Raw genomic sequence first — 7,093 nt, 5'->3', positions numbered from 1 at the left:
TTTCCCTGTCATCCTTGTAAGTTCCAGTGCAGGTTATAAATCAGTCCATTAGTAGAGCAGATGGACTTTGTCCACATTATTTTTCTCACTTGCTATGTGCCCAAGGGCTCAATCCTGCAGTAATTAAAATCAATAGACCAAACTCCCCTTTACACCAGTGGAAGAACTATCAAGCTCTAACACTGTATATAGCCTGGTTTGTGACTTCTAAATTACATCTATTCCAAGTTGTTGCATGTTTGGGAGTTTTCAAGGAGTTGCATTTGGGGGGGGGAATGAGTGTAGCAGGTGATGTCCCTGGAGAAACTTTGATAAGGACTTTGGAAAGGTATGCTGGGACTGGGAGTGGAAAGAGCAAAAATTGCAAAGGCTTCAAGAAGGCTGTAAAGTGGCTGCAGGTGAATTCAAGGAGAGGCTTCAAGAAGGCTGTAAAGTGGCTGCAGGGGAATTCAAAGAAAAAATGCTGTAGAAGGAATGCTGCAGTTTGGATAAGAGGGGGGTGTCTGGGAATTATCCGCAGAGGAAAAAATGTCACCATTGCTTAATCAACATCACTGAAAATCAGTTTGGTTTTGGAAGCCATTATTTGACACCTGTTGTCGCTGTGCATATGAACAACTCCTACTAATTAGATAAGTGTTTGTACAGTACTCTGAGAATGCAAGGGGCCCTCTATATGTAATACATTAATGTTTGTAAATAGAAGAATAAATGTTCATTTTTGTCTGGATTGAACAATTGTCTCTAGTCAAAATTCTAAGAATCAATTTCTAATTTAAGGGGTCCAGTACATGTGAGCATGCTTTCTGGAAACTATCCTCAGGACCCTTGTAGCAGAAGTAAGTATTTGTGCAAATACTTAATCACTTGTCATCCAAATATTCATCAGTTACCATCAAAGCATGGTGTTTCATAAATAAATTTCATGAAGTTTGGTATTTCTTGACAACTTCTCAAGAGAAAAATAGATTTTTTGCTAAGGAAGAGGAACAGTCTGTCCTGCTGTTAATGTCAGATTCCAACAAGCTTTGTTTTCATTAAAAACTGAGTTTTGCAAAAGGAAGAATACAGAAGTTTCCATTTGGGAGAGGAGTAGGGAGCACGTGTTTGCACATTTCTCATGGATTTTTGTCATCTCTGCTGTATGTATATTTTATTACTACTGTGGGAATACAGCAAATTGCCAATTCCCTGAACAAAGGGCTATGTAAATTCCAACTATGAACATACGACCCATCCTTGTATAATCAAAAGCAACTTTTCTTCCATGGGTGCATTTGCTCAAGTTCTTGCCAAAAAAAATAAAAATAATCCTTATATCCTTACAAAATCCACATTAATCCTCAATTTGGTTTGAACTGATATCACATATATGCCCCTATTCCATGCACACAATAACTGAAATTCTGTAGCTATTTTACTATTCATACACAACTTCCAGTAGCTTGAGAGTTCCACTCAAATATTAATGATTTAGATATCACAGCATTTGTAAGAACTAGAAAAAAAATATTTCCATGTGTTCACATAAAGACTTAGACCTTTGGTTCTGGTGGATTATATGGTCCAATTTAGAGGAGAGTGCAAAGGTGGTTTTAAATCCTGCAGTTACAGTGTGCTTGGCTTGATCCCCAGAATAAATTAGGAAAACAATGAATGCCACTGTAAATAAAATTAGTTGGTAGTAGTCCCAAGAGGCCACTATGGCAGCTGAGGATTATCTAAAACAATGATAAATCTAATGTTCTCCTTTCCCAGACCTCCTCACCTTAATACTGAGTACTTGTTATAGAAGTAATTTCACCATCCTCCTCATAGAGGATACCCCAGTCTTGAGGTAACTGTCAGGGACTGATACACTGCTACCCCTTTTCTAAGTAGGTCAAAAGGAAAGGAGATTATGGACTGGGAAAACTGAGGCAGAGAGACTTGATGTGACTAGCTAAAAGTCACATGAGAACTTTGTGGCAGAGGAACAAGTAGAATCCAGATCTCTGATTCTCTGTCTTGTAACTTCATTTGAGACAGTTCTCTATAATCCCATTGGCTTTAAAGGTCTCTCTGGGGGATAAATCATCTTGGAGTCTGGCCCACTTTATCAGGAAAATTATCCAATTCCTGCATATTTAGAAAGTGACACCCTTCGAAGATGAAGTGTTTGTAATTACCCAGACTCAACATAAGCCACTTCTCACAGCTGTTAATGACATTCCTCTGAATCCCTGTCATCTCATTACTCAATCTGCCACTAAGAACTGTAAAGCTTTTTAAGGCTTTCCCAGGACCTTGTATACAACAGCTTGAGTAACCAACATGGTGCTTTTTGTTTTGCTTTCTGCTTGTAAACACAGGGACTAAGAATAGGCATGGCGCTTCCATCTTTTCACTGGCAAACACTGATATCGTGATCCCATGATAAATATTTCTTTACCCCAGGGAATAGCCAGACTTTTTTCACAGCACAAGATTTTCCTGGAACCATTTAACTCAGTTCATAAATAAATAAAATTTCCCATGGAAGTTTATTCAACTGCTATTCAAGGAACATTAACTCATATAATTGCATCTTTCCAGTACTGTACTCCTTACTCATGTAAACACTCTGTTCTTATTTTATGTTATGCAAATTCCAACTATTATCATAATGAAAAACCTAAGCCAATAGTGAGATTGCAATATGACTGAGGATCATTTCCCTGGCAAATATACTTTTTTAGAGTAATGGAAGAGAATTCTTCAGGAGTAACTTATTTTCTTGTTTATATACTGACTATTAAGAAACTGGCAGGCTTTTACATTACTGTTAACAATCTCATAAATTCACACCCCTGTTCTGGATTTGGAGTACATATTCTGACACAGCTGAATGCAATACGGGAAGTGTGTCCTCTAGAATGAAGTATTTCAGCCAATGTACATTAGTGTCTCTCTCTAACATCACCCTTCAGCTGCAACCTGAGAACACTATCACTGCTAAAAACGTGTGGGCATGTGAAATTTAACTGCAAAAGCAGTTCTACTGAAGGCAGCAGGACTGTTTACCATATTAAAGTTAAGCATCTGCTTTACTGTATGCATCTGCTTGGATTTAACTTTTAAAAGATAGCATCTAAAAGTTGTGCGGGCCGGGCGCGAGCCGGGCCCTTTTTCGTGCTGCACGCGGGCCGTGGCCAGCAGCCCGGGCACGCGGGGTCGGAGAGAGGGGCGTGACAAGCTAGAATTAGGCACAGACTCATAGCGGTAGTTTTAAAGATTGTTTACTTACACCAGAGATGGTCATGGTGTAGGCTGGAAAACTTGCTTGAGTTGCGGTTACAGACAAAGACAACACGAATGGTCACGTGGAGTTTGCTAGGCTCCACGGAAACAGAGCTCCGGATGCTCTGGGTGAACGCGCCACCAAAATCGGACTCGTAGATACGTCTTATAATTTTTATCGCTCGAAGACGGGAAGAGGTGGGCGATGGATCAGGTCGCCAAGCTCCTCTGAATCTCACACAGGGGTCTTTATTTCCCTGCCGTGTACCCAGAGTCCCCACGAGATGGATGTGGAGTCCTCTTCGGGTTGGGCAGAAACCGCTCAAGCCTCTTATATGGCTAACAGGCCAATCGTTAGCCGCCACGTGGGAATAATTTAGAACTAGCCAATAACGGGGAACAAATTTGCATGCGGGTGGCGGGAACTCCTTTGCACCGTGCATTTCTCTTGCAACTTGAGCAATGCACCCTGCAAAAGAAGCTGTAAATAGGCGGGAAACTCGTCCCTGCACCGGAGCCTTCCTCCGCAGCAGAAAACTCCACCGTGCAATGAAGCTGTAATTTGGCGGGGATAATTCTGGTGCCGAAGCACACACAAAATCATACCTTTGGGTTATGACAAAAGTTAGTATGAAATCTATACAAAAATAAAGCGTAAAGATTTCAAATTGTAGACAAGTCCCCTACCTCAAATGGAATGTGAATGATGTTTGTGTTAACAACAACTACAATAATAATCTCATTTTAAAGTATTGTTTGAGGCATCCATAGGAATGGCACAGAGCAGGTTAAAAGATGAATATCATGCGTTTAAAGTGAGCAAATTTTGGAAAATGAAAAACCTCTAAGTAATAAATGAATGATCTCACCTTTCCCACCATGCAATACAAACATGCACAGCCTTGTGTATATCTGAGCCACTAATTCCTTCTTGAACAATCTCTAATCTTTTGTAATAGCCAATTTATAAAAAAATGAAATCAAAGCTCTTATGGCAAATGTACAGCCCACAATGCAACTATACTGCATTTGGTCTTCACCACAGCATCCATTGAAAGTTTTGAGACGAAAAAATGGTTAACTGGCTGAAGTGTCAAGGCAAGGGCTACAGTAGAAAACAATGTTATTTTGTTCCTAATGAGCCACCAGCTTCTATTATAGCACATTTTGCACAGGTAGTGTTGGGCTGCATATTGACCATAAAAGTGGGTCTATTAGTCTTAGCACTTTAATAATTTGGGGCTCTCCAGAAGTGCCAATAAGAATCATGAAGAGGTTCCAGGTGTTTCTGGTTACCTTATCACTCTGCTTCCAATTTGTAGAGACTTAAAAACTGCCAATAACAATAAAAAAGGACTTGATGCTGAGTACAATTGTTTGGTGAAGACAGGGACTTGCAGTTGCAGAGTACAGAGGGCAAAACTTTCATACTTTTAATTAAATAAATTAAGTGGGTTTTTTTATAGAGAAGTAGCAATATAAAAACACTAGTTGCATAGAGAAATAACTTGAGAGTTTAAAAACAAATGTACAATTTATTCTTGGGTCTATTAAATGCTGCCAAACACAGTGAATTGCTTGTTTGTAGCCTGATATAAAGTGCAACAGGTACATAACAAATGCTTTTGAGATAGCTTTGTAATTTTGTGGCATTAATCACTCCCTTGTATTACATTCCTAAGAAGACATACAGACTTGTTACTCTATCACTTCCTTTTTAGGTTAGAAACTATAACTTAATTCTTACTAAAAGAACTGTATTTGTTTTAGTAATTTACTTTTTTATAAATATCTATGAACCCTGAGCCTACAAACTCTTTTGCAGAAGCTTAAACTTATGTGTGAGTAGCTGCATAGTCAGCTGGGCTACCTGCATGTATAATGTTCAGCCTTTACGTAAAGGTGCACACCCTCAGAATGATCATATTAGTTTGGCATGTTGGGTGATCTTAAGGATTCCTTTTCTCCTCTGTACTTATGGGGAATTTATACACTGCATATTGTTTTTACTTTGCTGTAGTTGAAAGACATTGTCATTAAAAGGTTAAAATTACTCCTTCTGATCTTCTCTTGTATTGCAGTGCGCTTCAAATGCTGGCTCACCATAGCAAGCACAACGCCTTCATAGCAGTTGTAGTTTAAGAGTACCCTCTATTGGTTTAAAATGAAAGCTGTGAAAGTCTGCAGAGCGACATACTGAAACAACACAGTATAGAGATGAACTGCTTATAATTCTATATGGCTCACAGCTGTAAATCTCTGTATGGGGAAAACAGCTGTGTAATAATATTTGCCATGCACAAAAAGCAAGGGAATGACTGCAGCCACATTAGACAGCTCCTGCTGAAATTTTTCTTCCTTCCTTAACAAGAGCTCCAATGTTATAATTCTGTTTGAATGCTTATTTTGTCAACTGCTTTTTCAAATGCCATCTGTGTATATAACTTCAACACAAAATCAGATATATCTAGGAGGCATTTTCTGTTTATCTTAAGTTTGAACACTGTGCAATGAATGGATTTTTTCCCCTGAAATCTGGAACACCATCCGTTTTTATCTATTTATTTTTCCTGTCTTCATAGATTCATAGATATTAGGGTTGGAAGGGACCTCAGCAGATTATCAAGTCCGACCCCCTGCATAAGTCAACTGATCACTTTTCTCACTTCCCTATCTCATACAAAAATGCAATCTTAAGTTGTAGTTTTGAAATAATTTGTAGAGCACATTGGCTTGTGAAGGAAGTAATGGAGATAGCCTTGCTTAATATTATGACATACAGAGCTGGGAAGAGGTGTTTATTATCCCTCAGATCTGTAAATCCTCCATTAAAAAGGATTCTCATGTGTAAGTAAAATGGAATTGAAACGTTCAAGTTGGTTGCTGCACTTTATATTCCCTAAACTGGATGCTGCTGACTAGCTGTCTAGTTTTAGTTTCCTAGGTTGAGGCCCTGGTGGATGTACACAGTTCTGATAGATCACTGTGGATAACAGAGCCCACAACACCCTTGTTCTGGCAGCTTCAGTGCTTACTCAGTAACCACCTGGATTTCAAGGGAAATGGTATTTGTACTTTCTTTGTTCAAATTCTGGAGCAAGGAAGGCCTTAATTAAGGCCCCCATGGAACCTTAAATCAGAAAATCACAAGGTTTTCCTCAACCAACCACATTTTAAAAAATAATACAGAGAGGAGAGGCGGGACTCCTGGAGTCATGTGAGTGTATAAGAATTTAAGATACTCTATACTTTTATTTGACACTGGCACTGTTGGACACTGTCATTTGAACGACGCGAAGTCAGCAACCTTTGTTTTGCCGATGACATTGATCTAATAGCTGGAATTGCAAAAGAGTTTAAGGAAATAACAGAAAGGCTGCATAAAGCTGCAAAGAGATAGGAAATGGTAATTAGTGCAGAGGAGAGCAAAGTAATAATAGCATCAGCCAATAGAAATGATGATCTCAGTAAAAAATAGTAATGAGAAACTAGAAAAAGTAACAAGCTTTAAATACCTTGGAACAACCATGACAGAAGTATAGGTTTTCTGTATAAAAACAATAGTCATTGCTATTGAACAGCTAGCAGAGCTAAAGGACGTCTGGACTAGCAGCAACATCACAATGAAAACAAAACACCACCTACTATATGCTGTTGTCATTTCAACAACTCTATGGCTGCGAGAACCAAACACTCACTAGGGCACTGGGAAAGGGAACTGAGACCTTTGAAATGTGGTGCTTCACAGGACTTCTACGCATACCCTACACTGCACGTAGAACAAACAATCTGTGAAAGATCAAATCAGACAAGAAGTTGGCAGATATAAACCCTT

The sequence above is a fragment of the Alligator sinensis genome, unplaced genomic scaffold (assembly GCF_000455745.1).
Source record: "Alligator sinensis unplaced genomic scaffold, ASM45574v1 scaffold600_1, whole genome shotgun sequence".
Lineage (NCBI taxonomy): Eukaryota > Metazoa > Chordata > Crocodylia > Alligatoridae > Alligator > Alligator sinensis.
This window is presented reverse-complemented; position numbering follows the sequence as displayed.